Below are 12431 nucleotides of genomic sequence, written 5' to 3'. Positions count from 1 at the left end.
TAATAGGCATCTGCAAAGGGGTGTGTTCTTGTGTGACCCCTGTGTGCTTGTCCTTTGCAAGTCAGCCATACAACAAAGTAACACTGTGCCCTTTACTATTACTTTTAAGAGGTATAAATCCAAACATTATATATATTATATATATAATTATAATATAATATATAATATATAAATGTATGCCATATATATAACATATTTTATATATAATGTGTATATTCATATATACATATATTTATTAGCAACAAGGTATTTGAGCACTTGAACCTTCCAAACTATATAGGGATGCCAGTGATCAAGTTCTGGCAACTTTGTTTCATTTGTGGACTTTGGTATTGGCATGTATACACAGCATCAGGCTTTTACTGGAGATGTTTGTGCAAACTTGGGTAAAGTCTAAACATTTTTTTTTAAACATTTATTTACTATTGGGAGACAGAGAGATACAGAGCATGAGCAGGGATGGGGCGGGTGGGGGAGGGACACAGAATCCGAAGCAGGCTCCCGGCTCTGAGCTGTCAGCACAGAGCCTGATGCGGGGCTCGAACTCACAAACTGCGAGATCATGACCTGAGCTGAAGTCAGACGCTTAACCGACTAAGCCACCCAGGCACCCAAGTCTAAACATTTTAAAGAAAATGAGCATTTGGTTACAAGATTTATTTTACTTTATTTTAATATTTGTTAATGTTTATTAGGTTTGAGAGACAGAGAGAGAGACAGAGCATGAACAGGGGAGGGGCAGAGAGAGAGGGAGACACAGAGTCCAAAGCAGCCTCCAGGCTCTGAACTGTCAGCACAGAGCCCTACCGGGGGCTCACACTCATGAACCATGAGATCATGACCTGAGCCAAAGTTGGATGCTTAACTGAGTGAGCCACCCAGATGCCCCACAAGATTTATGTTAAAAGACTTCTGGAGTAACTCTTCTGAAGAAAAATAGGTATACCATTCTTTGCTAGGCTATCATATATATATATATATATATATATATATATATATATATGTGTGTGTGTGTGTGTGTATATGTGTGTATATATATGTATACATATATATATAGACTATGCTATCATATATATATATATAGAGAGAGATACCTATCTATATTATCTAGATATATCTATATCATCATAGATATATATCTATCATATATATATAGATACCTATCTATATCATCTACTAACTACTTAACCATCTTAATCATCTTCGTATCTATGTCTAATATCTATACACATGTTTATGTTTTGGGTTTTTTTAATGTTTATTTATTTTTGAGAGAGTGATGAAGACAGAGCACGAGCAGGGGAGGGGCAGAGAGAGAGGGAGATACAGAACTTGATGTGGGCTCCAGGCTCTGAGCTGTCAGCATAGAGCCCGATGCGGGGCTTGAACTCATGAACTATGAGATCATGACCTGAGCCAAAGTCGGTTGCTGACTGAGCCACCAAGGTGCCCCCACATTTATGTTTTTGGCTATTAGTCATATTTGGCGATTTTAAAAATTATAAGTGCATCCTAGGAGGATAGTACAGTGAGGAGACAGAATGTAGAGAAAGAAGTGTATCCTTGCTAATAGAAGAGATATTTCAGTTGTTACATTGCTATTTAACTAATATATATATATATATATATATATATATATATATATATATATATGTAGGATGAAGCCTGATATTCGAAAGAGAAAGAAAAATAGTCATAATTCAATAGCATTTACAATCAAGTTTCAAATAACTGTCAAAACTTTCCTTCAAATGCTAATAAATAAGTTAGTTATTCTCTTCTCATATCAAGGGACTGTGCTCTATGACACACAATAAACGCTCTGTAAAAGAAAGTTCACATACCTTTAGGATATGCCTGACTGTAAGCAAAACGGGAAGAGAAGGAATAAGATGAAGCATTTGCCGAAGTTATCATGCACTTGAAGCTTCTTTGTGTCCTGGGCTCTGAGAATTTTATCAACAGAGTGAATAAAAACAGAACCCACCAGAGCCCCTGTGAGAATGCCTCGGGGAACTGCCTGACCTGTGGCGTTAGGGACTTGACTGAGGGAGCCCTAAGTGCAAATCCTACAGCTCAGGTTTCTGGAGGCTGTAGATTCTGACTGGGAAAAACAAAATAAAGCAAAACAAAGCACCACTACCACTGCCATCAGTACTGCCACGTTAGTCTAAATACTTTCTGATCTTTGAATTATCCATTTGCACCTCTGCCACTCCTAGCTGCTCCTCGTCAGACTCAACTCACAGCCAACCTTAGTGATACCCTTCCAAAACAGGTTCATGCGGAGAAATATGCACACAGAAGAGTCCTGTATCAGAGAAGTGTGGGCCAATGAGTTTTCATGAACAATTTCCTCCACATAACGGTGAGTTAGGTTGAGCAATGTAACATTACCAGGACCCCAGAAACCCCCCTGGGCCCCCTTCCTATCACTGCCTCCAAGGGTACGCCCATTCTGAAGTGAAACACTGTAGACTAATCTGCCTGTTTGGGGTCGGTATATACACAATTTGTGCTCTTTTGAAACTGGCTTCTTTTGCTGAACATTATGTTGATATATTCACTCATTTTGCCGTATTTAGTTACAGAATTTTCATTTTTCCTACTGTATTCCATTATGTGAATACATAATTCCATCACATAATTCCATTATGTGATGTACAATAAGTACATCCTCAATATACTTATTCTTGCAACTCTTGATGAACGTTTAGGGAATGTTTTTTGAAATGGTAACTTGTAAAGGGCCACAGAGGAACCCCTCTGCCCAAATACACCTTTGCTCAGAACCCTCCATGCTGAAATTCCTTAGTGAAACATTCCCTTTGGCTCACACCTTAACTGCAAGCTCATTAATGGGGCTTATTCTTTCCTCTATGAGTTGGCTTCTATTCCTTGTCCAGCTCTCCTCCGTCGCTCTTTCCCTTGATCTCTGCCAAAGCTACACTTAGCAACTTCCGTCTCTTTTCCTCTGTGTGTTTCATTCTGGATAATTTCTATTGCTAAGTTTTAAAGATCATTGTTTTCTTTTTCCTGAAGTGTCTAATCTGCCGTTATTTTCATCCATTGATATTTTTTCTAAGTATTGTATTTTCATCTCTAGGCATTCATTTTTTAAAAAAATATCTTTCATTTCTTGCCTTGTCATGCTGACACTGTCCTCTACGTTCTGGAATGTATGGCATACGTTTACGATAGCTCTTTTAAACTCTGTTTAATTTTATAACGTATTAATTCTTGTGTGTTTCTATTAACTGGTTGTCTCCTGTTTACGAGTAATATTTTCCTGCTCCTTTTCATCTGCCTGTTAATTTCTGATTGGTTGCCAGACATCCGGAGTCTTATATTGTTGCTTGCTGGATTATTTCTTCAATTCTTTTAATAGTTTGGGTTTTGTTCTGGGATGCAGCTAAGGTTGATCCTATTGAGACTTGTTTGTGAGCTTTGCTAGGAAGGATAAGACAGCTTGGAGTCCAGGGCTCCTTTAGCCCCACTAATGAGGCAACACCCTCCTGGATTCTGCACAGTGTGTGTGAGGAGGGCTAACCACTCTGGCTGCTGGGGACACAAACTCTTCCTTACCCTGTATGAACTCCAGTGATGGTTTCATCTGTTTCCGTCTTATGATGCTTTCTCCAGTCTCAGTAGTTTCCTCGTTTTTATGTGCAGTTAAGTAATCAGGGGACACAATGAAGGTCTACAGAGTTTTGTCTGTGTAGTTTTCTGTTCTACAGCACTCTGCTCTGAAATTGTAGCCACCTTGGCCTCCCAGAATTCCATATTTCGCCTCTGCAACTCAGGGAGTCTGCCGTGATCCATTTGGCTTGCCTTATCAGATATTGTGATCTGGAAAGTCTCTCAAAGCAGTGAGGTGGGGAACTTGCATCTTACTTGTTTTCCTTTCTCTGGGTCAGTGTCCAGTGCTGTCTACTGTCTAATAACTAGAAAATGTTTCATCTATTTTCCAGTACTTAATTGTTTAAAATGGGAAGGTAAATCCTCTTCATTCCATCTCGGCTAGAAGCAGAAATTACCACCCTAACCTACTTTAATTTGTCAGCAAATCCTGCTTTCTGTTGCTAAGGTTGACACGTGCTCTTCCCTTTGTCTATCTCTCTTATCTCATTTTCCTTAGCTCACCTAAATCCTACTCATTTTTATGGTTTTTTTTTTTTTCTTTTTTTAAGTAGGCTCCACTCCCAGTGTGGAGCCCAGTGTAGGGCTTGAGCTAACAACCCCAAATCAAGACCTGAGCTGAGATTAAGAGTTGGACGCTTAACCAACCGAGCCACCCGGGTGCCCCTCATCTTTATGGCCTTAATGTAATAACAGTAAGTTACACTGCTGCATATGTCATATGCCAGTTGTGTGTACTGTTTCATTTCACTTTCTTCTAAGCAGTGGTGTGTATTCTTGTTTTTATCTTTGCGACAGTGAATTTAGTGCGGCTACAATTATATTCATTTGTAGAGAGGTAATGAGGCTCAAAGACATGGACTCCCTTGTTGGAGGTCACATGACTCGTAGGTGACAGGCTTGGATTTGAACTCCGGAGGCCCGGCTTTAAGACTTTGTTTGAACTCATCAGGGTGCCTGGGTGGCTTAGTTGGTTAAGTGTCTGACTTTGGCTCAGGTCATGATCTCACAGTTTGTGAGTTCAAGCCCTGCATCTATCTGATTCGGATCCTCTGTGTCCCTCTCTCTCTCTGCAACTGCCTCATTCATGCTTTCTCTCTCTCTCTCATAAATAAATAAACATTTAAAAACAACAACAACAACAACAACAACATTGAATTCCTAACCACAACTCTGAACTTTCTTTTCTAGGTATACTTATTCTAAAATATTTTTTTAAGTTTTATGTATTTATTTTGAGAGAAACAGAAACAGTGTGAGCAGGGGAGGGGTAGAGAGAGGGAGAGAGAGAATCTCAAGCAGACTCCGCACTGTCAGCGTGGAGCCCGACGCGGGGTTCGAACCCATGAAACCATGAGATCATGACCTGAGCTGAAACTGAGAGTCGGATTCTTAACTGACTGAGCTACCCAGGCATCCCTCCTAGATATACTTATTCTAGAATGATTTTGCTAATCCTTAAGTTTTGTGCTATGTTAGTTTTGTAGATATGTTTCTATAACACCTAAACTTTTCCAAATTTAATCTTATCATTCCATGTTAAAACCACCTGTTTACTTGCCTGCATCCTCTGTTTGACTGTATAATCTGGGAGGGCAGAGACTATTGTTTTGGCAATCATCACATTAGTGTCATCTAGAACATGAAAGGCAATCAACAAATGCTGATTGAATGAATGAAGGAAGGAAGGAATAATATCTTGATGAGAAGATACAAAAATTTTTATCAAGGTCTTTATTAGAAATGGATTCAGTTGTTGAGTTTAGCTAACTAAATACTGTTTCCTATATTCCCAAGAGAAGGAGTCACAGAAAAAAATATGTTTTAGACATGAGTGGGGAAGTTAGGAAAGGATTGTGTCTTTAGGCCTGGCCCCTTGATGGTGAGCCTGTCTGTATACCACAGCAGGGGCTCAAAAACTCAAGAGGAAAGGGGCTTGAGGAGAGAAGAGATAGAAACAGAAGGGAATAGGGAGTTGTTGAATAGACAACACTGTTATTTTGCCTAGGGCTGGCCTGCTTCCTAAAAAAGAGTCCTTGATCACATCCTATTCTAAATCCGTGATCTCTTAAGTTTGGGAGTCATTTTGTTTGTTGGGCATAAGTAAATAGCTATTCTATCAGTCTAAATAAATTACTTAGTCAATAAAGGTGCATTTTAATGACAGAGGAAAATTGCTATTCTTTTGAGAATGCTTGATCTTCTTTCCGACGATGTAAAGGAGCACAGAATAAGTGAACATAGTCAAATGTGAAAGTGGCTGTATTTCATATTTTATACTAGGCTGTTTAAATAATGGCTGTGGATTATCACTGCCTTTTCTCTTCTTACGCAGACTACACCAGAATGAGGGGATCATTATGAAAATTAATTTTACCTTTTGTGATCTAAGTATCCTTTATATATGTGGTTCCCCCTTTTAATTTAGAAAAACTTTCTTCTATGCTATTCTATGTGATCAAAGCAGCAATAACATAGTGGGAATTCAGCGGTCATTACTACCTTGCTTTATACTTCTACACTTGATCTTAGCCAAAAGGCCAAGAAATGATTACTTTATATTTCTGAGCCTCAAATACTCATATATAAAATTATTATATCTTTCATTAATATTATAACTCCATTGATTTTCATATTGTGCTTCATGGAAACCTAGGATTTTACAGAGGCACCATAGAGTAAAATATGGAAGGAAAGGTAGGGGAGACCAAGCAGGGCTCTAAGACTCTTACCTTTACACCAACTCGGAGTGCTTTGCTTCTTCTCTTTTATCTGTGAAGGAGGATTTGCATTAAACCATCCTCACTCCCTCCCCTGGTACCATTATAATGAACTGACCTGAAAATAAGTGCATTAAGTGGCCATAGAACATAAAGACACTAATTAGTTCACTTGGGGATCAAATCCATGATAACAGACTTATTCATGCTTTTCTCTATCCCCAAAACTATTCAGATAAAAGCAAAGGGAGGGGGAAATAAATCTATCATATATATGACAATCTTCAAGAACAAACACTTGAAGTTTCAAATATGATCTGGTTGATTCTGTCACAGGGAAAGAATCTTATCACTAGTTAAGAATAAGTAATAATTGAGTCTGGACCCATAGCAAATAATATTTCACAACAAAAGAAATGCAAATAGCCAATAAACATTTAAAAGGTTTAGCCTCTCTGATGATCAAAGGAATTTACAGTAATATTCTGAGACACTATTTTAGATTTTTAAATTGACAAATGTTTTAAAAATTATATACAGTGATGATGGGGGAGGCTGGGATCCTCTCTTCATGCAGTGCACATTAGTAAATTATTTTGGGAGAGCAGTTTGATATTATGCAAAATCCTTAAAAATATTATTGTACTTTGACCAATATATTCTATTTCCAGAATCATCCTAAGGATATAATCACACATGTGACAAGAGTATATACTCAAGTTTTATTGTAGTGGTGTATATAACTTAGGCTCTTTTGCTTCATAATGAACAGATGCAAGTTGAGCTCCAGGTGTTATGGGTTTGTTGTAAAGCTACAAGGGTAAATAAGGGAAACAGAAAAACTTGTTCAGCCAGGTCTAAGTGAGAGTGGCATGAAATTTGGAATAAAGGGCAGGGGGAGGGAGTCATTTAGGACATGTTGAAATATCCCCGGGAGTTTCATCTTGCCCCATCCTTAGTAGCATGTGCCTATTGCACTGTCCTTTAAGAAATTGTCACCTCAGTTAAGTTGCTGTTTATTGATGCTTCTGACTCTTGTCTGAATCTTTATTCTCTCACTACCTCATGACTGCTGTTCCTAGATTCAGTTTAGTTACTTTCTCTTTATATTTTGGTTTCTGCCTTTACAAGGAGACTCTGACCTCTTTGCATGCCTTTATTATACCTTCATAAATAAATAAATAAATAAATAAATAAATAAATAAATCACATGAATGAGCTTCTTCCAGACACCTCACTGACTGCTGTTCAGTCTATAGAGTGGTTGCTCTTTTGTCTGGTTCCCAGTACTGCTGCAAACAGGTGTTTCCGGAAAGGGCCACAGTGGTTGGTTTCTGACGAATGGATTGTTGAGTGTGCCTGTACTTGGAGGAAAGCAAATTTTCATCTAAGACACAGTATCATTGGTAAAGGCCCAAATGGGGAACAATTTAGCTATTCAAAAATAGGGGAATTGGCACATATACTACACACACAAATGATAACATGCAACTATGGGCATATTTTGATGACATTGTGATTAAGGGAGTGTGTACAGGTATCAATTTAAAGTGAAAAAATATTCAAAACTATACTGAGTAGTGTCTATTTTAGATTCTGTGAGCATAGAATAAAACATTGGGAGTAAAATACACTAGACTGTTTAGCGATTACCAAATGGTAAGATATAGTGATCTCTATTTTCTGCTTTATATATTTGTTTTCCAAATTTCATCTTAGTCTATTTTACTTTTATAATAATGATATTTTATAAAATAGAAGTAAAGAATGATTGATTTGAAATACAAAAATTTAAAATCAGATGAAAGAAATGTTTATAAAATTTCCCATGAGACAGATTGTCCTGAGATGCTTGTATTTATGCAAACAGGAGCTGAGAATCATTAACTTCCGTAGCAGAGTTCATCCCTTAGGAAAAGGACTGCACGTACAGAGTTCTTCTGTGTTCCTCTAGAGTTCTTTTCTCTAAAATATTACAATAAACTTATCTCTTGTTTTTCATCCACTCCCGGACAGCCCTTCTTGTCATTTTACAACCAAACAACCAATGAATTACTATGATGATGCAAATGTTCATATATTTGTTCCTTAGAGAAGTCACACATTTGTTATTTTCTGGAAACCTTCTCATTGCTTCCCCAAAGGGCAGTGGAATAAACACAGAGCCAGCCATATCTCCAGGGGACTATTTACTCACATTTAAAGATACACAAGAAAAAAGTGGTCTAGTTATTTATGTGTATCTGACACATCTCGCTGGTAGATGGTGAGCTTCTGGGACCTAGGAACAGCACTTGACTCTTCGTATCATTTCAGCAACTAGTCCATAACAGATCATAGAAAAACTGAATTTTAAATCTGCAAAGATATTAGAAATCAGATGATCCCCTTCTGTAGCTGAGGAGACAGAAAGTCCTAGCAAATAAATGGTTCTTTCAAGATCAAACAAGTTAATGGAACAACTGACACAAAAACCAATATTTTCTGATGTTCATCTGTATAGGGAAGAAGAAAGAAGTTGGATTTTTGGTTTAGAAAAGATTACATTTTTTTTTTCCTGAAATGAAAGCACATAGAATCAGAGGTGGTAAACATGGAGAAGAATACAATAGCTACTGGTGCTAAGTTAGGTTTTTGGGTAAGCTTCTGTCAAGATAGGATGAAAGGGTGCAAGATAATTACTGAAAGAAATAGCGGTGAAAAATAAAGACGAGGGAGTGGTGAAGGAAAGGAGGGTCTTCAGATCACAGTGTACGTCACATCTCTGAAGGAGATGGGACAGGAAGAAGGTTTAGGTGGGGGGCATCTCAAATTGCAGGACAGTTCCAGATTTTTAGCTAGGCTGTTGGAGAGTACTCAAGCCAAATTCAACCATTAAAGGAACTCCATGTCTTGTGAGAATGGCCTTCATTAGCATCATTGCAGTGTTCAGTCATTGGAGCAGCTGTCTGGAAGTGTCACACTGGTGCATACTCAGTGGATCTGGAAGGAGCAGCTGGGGCTGTCCGTCAATGACACATCCTGTGAGAGAAAATCTGGGTGTACATTTTCATGGCTACCCCAACAACTGGGGACTTACTGTGTGCCAGGCACCCTGGTGATATATATGTATATGCATTATCTCATGTCATCATCTGAACAACAAATGAGGAAATTGGGACTGAGAAAAAGTTAATAGCTTGTGTGAGATCACATATTTGGTAAATGACAGAATTAGTATTAGTAGAAATATATGTACTAATTTACATGCTTAAACTACACTATTTTGTCTATGATGGCTATGGAATTTTGCATGAAGGCAGAGACCCCAGTGTCGAGTATTGCATATCTTAATTAGTATTAACTCACATCCAGTTAATGTGAGAACTATAAATGCACCATACTTAGTTTCAGGAATTTCCCAGCCTATATTAACTTAATACTTTACACTCAAAATTCAGTATTAGAGAAAGATAAATAACTGAAAAAAAATTGTAACAAAAATTAAATTTGTTGACTAGAATTAAAACTTAGGGATCCTAAATGTTCTTGTTTTTTCAACTGTCTTAGTGTGTTACACTCTTTCTATATGAAAGTAGAAGAAAATCTTGCTCATTCAGAGACTAGAAGCCTCTACTATCATCTGCATCTGAACTATGTGTAGCTAGTGAATATCCCTAGATAAAAATAATTAAGTGGCTTGGGATTCCTATGAGAATGGTTCTCGATTTTCTTCTTTCCAGTTCTTTCTCTTCTGCCTCTCTCTATATTTAGGTAGTAAAAAGATGAGTAGTACATTTGATGCCAAAAATATATTACTATGACCACATTCAAAAATACATTACTATGACCATATTCAAATGAACAGACAACTATCTTAAGAGATAAACTTACATCAAAAGAAGATTAGTCAATGAAAAGATCATGGAATTAACCAATCAAATAAAGAAAAAAACAAACAAAAAACCCCCTATAAATAACAAACAATATATTTTCAAAGCCTGAATACCCACTTGGGCATTTTAATGTCAAGTGGTCTATCAGGTAAGATAGAAAAACAATATGTGGATGATTTGTATCACTTTTGAAGCAAAAGGTTTTCAAACATGTGTAATAAAGGTAACTATAAAGCAGCTCAGGCAATAAGGGTGGTCCAGAACTCCAAACCACTCAACATGTCATAAATTCTGCTGTGTAAGGAAGCCATTTGCCAAGCAGAGTTTGTTCCTTGAAGTAGGCATCTCTGTAGAACTAGGAAGATGGGATGATACTGGGGGGTAGTACAGCTAGAATAAAAAGAAGGGAGTTTTGCTTTTTATAAATAGGTGAATTTAAACTTGTGTATTTGACAGCTTGTGAGATTCTATAGAGCTCTTATTTTTCCTGCCTACAGGTGGCTGGTTGGTGTTTTTATTTTGTCTGATTTTGTTTAAAAAAAAAAACAACAACATTGCAAACAGATTCAAGTTTCTTTGTTTTTTTCCGCTTTTAAGTACTGCTCACAGAGGACAGTTCAATTGCGCTGGGAGTGACTTTAGCACCCCGATGATGTAAACAGATTTTCCTGTTCCTTTTGCCATCAAAGGGAAGTAAAGCTAGTTGGTGTAAGGAGGTGAAAAGGAATGGTTAGCAACAGGATCTTTTTACCTATGTCTCTACTCATATATACATTCCTAGAAACATGTAGTTCCTATTATCTCACTCTCTCTTTTAATTAGAGAGAGAGAGAGAGAGAGAGAGAGAGAGAGAAAGAGAGAATCTCAAGCAGGCTCAATATTCAGCACAGAGCCTGATATGGGGCTTGATCCCACAATCCTGGGATCATGACCTGAGCCGAAATCGAGTTGGATGCTCAACTGACTGAGCCACCCAGGTGCTTCCATATTAGTTCTTTTTAACGGAGTTCTAAGTTGGAAAATTTGAGTCATAGCCTCCTCAGCCTCAATCCTAAAGAAGCTTTCATAACCAGTGGGTTGTATGTTCATATGAAAAGATTAATGAGATAAAAAACATATGGAACACTATTTTGCTATAAAATATTGTACCAAATTCTTGTCAACTTTAAAATACTATGATTGTTTTCTTTATTCTTAGCTGTGTGACACGTGGTTGGCATGCAAAGAAACATTAATACAGCTTTACTATAAAGACTAGTACTGATGGCTATTTTTGAGGACACATGAACAGAAACTAGCAGTTTTGATTTGGAGAGTGGATTAAAAAGGACCATTATAATGAAAGCTCCTTTTAATCTAAATCCTATTTTAAACAGGTGCATCCTCTGAATCTGTATGTTAACATTACTGATACCAAGATTGGATGTTTACTGACTTGCTGTTTTAAAAACTCTTTCAATGTTGCTGTGTAACAAATTAAATCTAAATTTAAATGATTAGAGGGAGTGACTTTCTATATGATTAACATGATAATCTAATAGGGTCTCTATATTCTGATATTTTTATGACATAATCATAATCATTTGAAGACCTCATGCACTATTAGTAGTATATTTTTAATGTGCATTCAGTATTTGAGAACTTATTTTGAAGGCAGGGTTATTTTTATTTTATGCAGAAATCTGACAGAGTTCTACTAATGACTTGATCAGGCATCCCAAGAAATTATAACAGGGCACATATTCCCAATGATGAAAATTGTAGTCAATTTAAATACAAGATGAATATTAATAGGATGCTTTGTTCCCTTTCAAATACCTTCCCTGTTTTACTTTCTTTCTTGGGTCAGTGGTCTTTAAGCTGAGTTCTGAATCATTGGTACAGCCTTACCTTTTATAAAATTATGCATGAAATCCATACATATCCTATGAGACCCTCTAGACTAAATTGTATTAATTCTTGTATTTGCTAAATGTTCTTCCTCTTGCTGTGCCGCATGCATTCAATTATGGGAAATGGGAATGCTTTAAAATACTACATTCTGGCATGAAGTGTTTTGAAAATCTTTGGGGAACATTAGTTTGCCTTTAATAACAGGTCCAAAATTGTGCCTACTGGGCCTCTCCAGTGGAAACAAAGTCTGCACATTGCTATGAAAAACAGTGTTGTCATATGGCTGATAGCTGTCAAATGGAGA

The sequence above is a fragment of the Leopardus geoffroyi genome, chromosome B2 (assembly GCF_018350155.1).
Source record: "Leopardus geoffroyi isolate Oge1 chromosome B2, O.geoffroyi_Oge1_pat1.0, whole genome shotgun sequence".
Lineage (NCBI taxonomy): Eukaryota > Metazoa > Chordata > Mammalia > Carnivora > Felidae > Leopardus > Leopardus geoffroyi.
The sequence above is the reverse complement of the archived record's forward strand: the minus strand, read 5'-3'. Positions refer to the sequence as shown.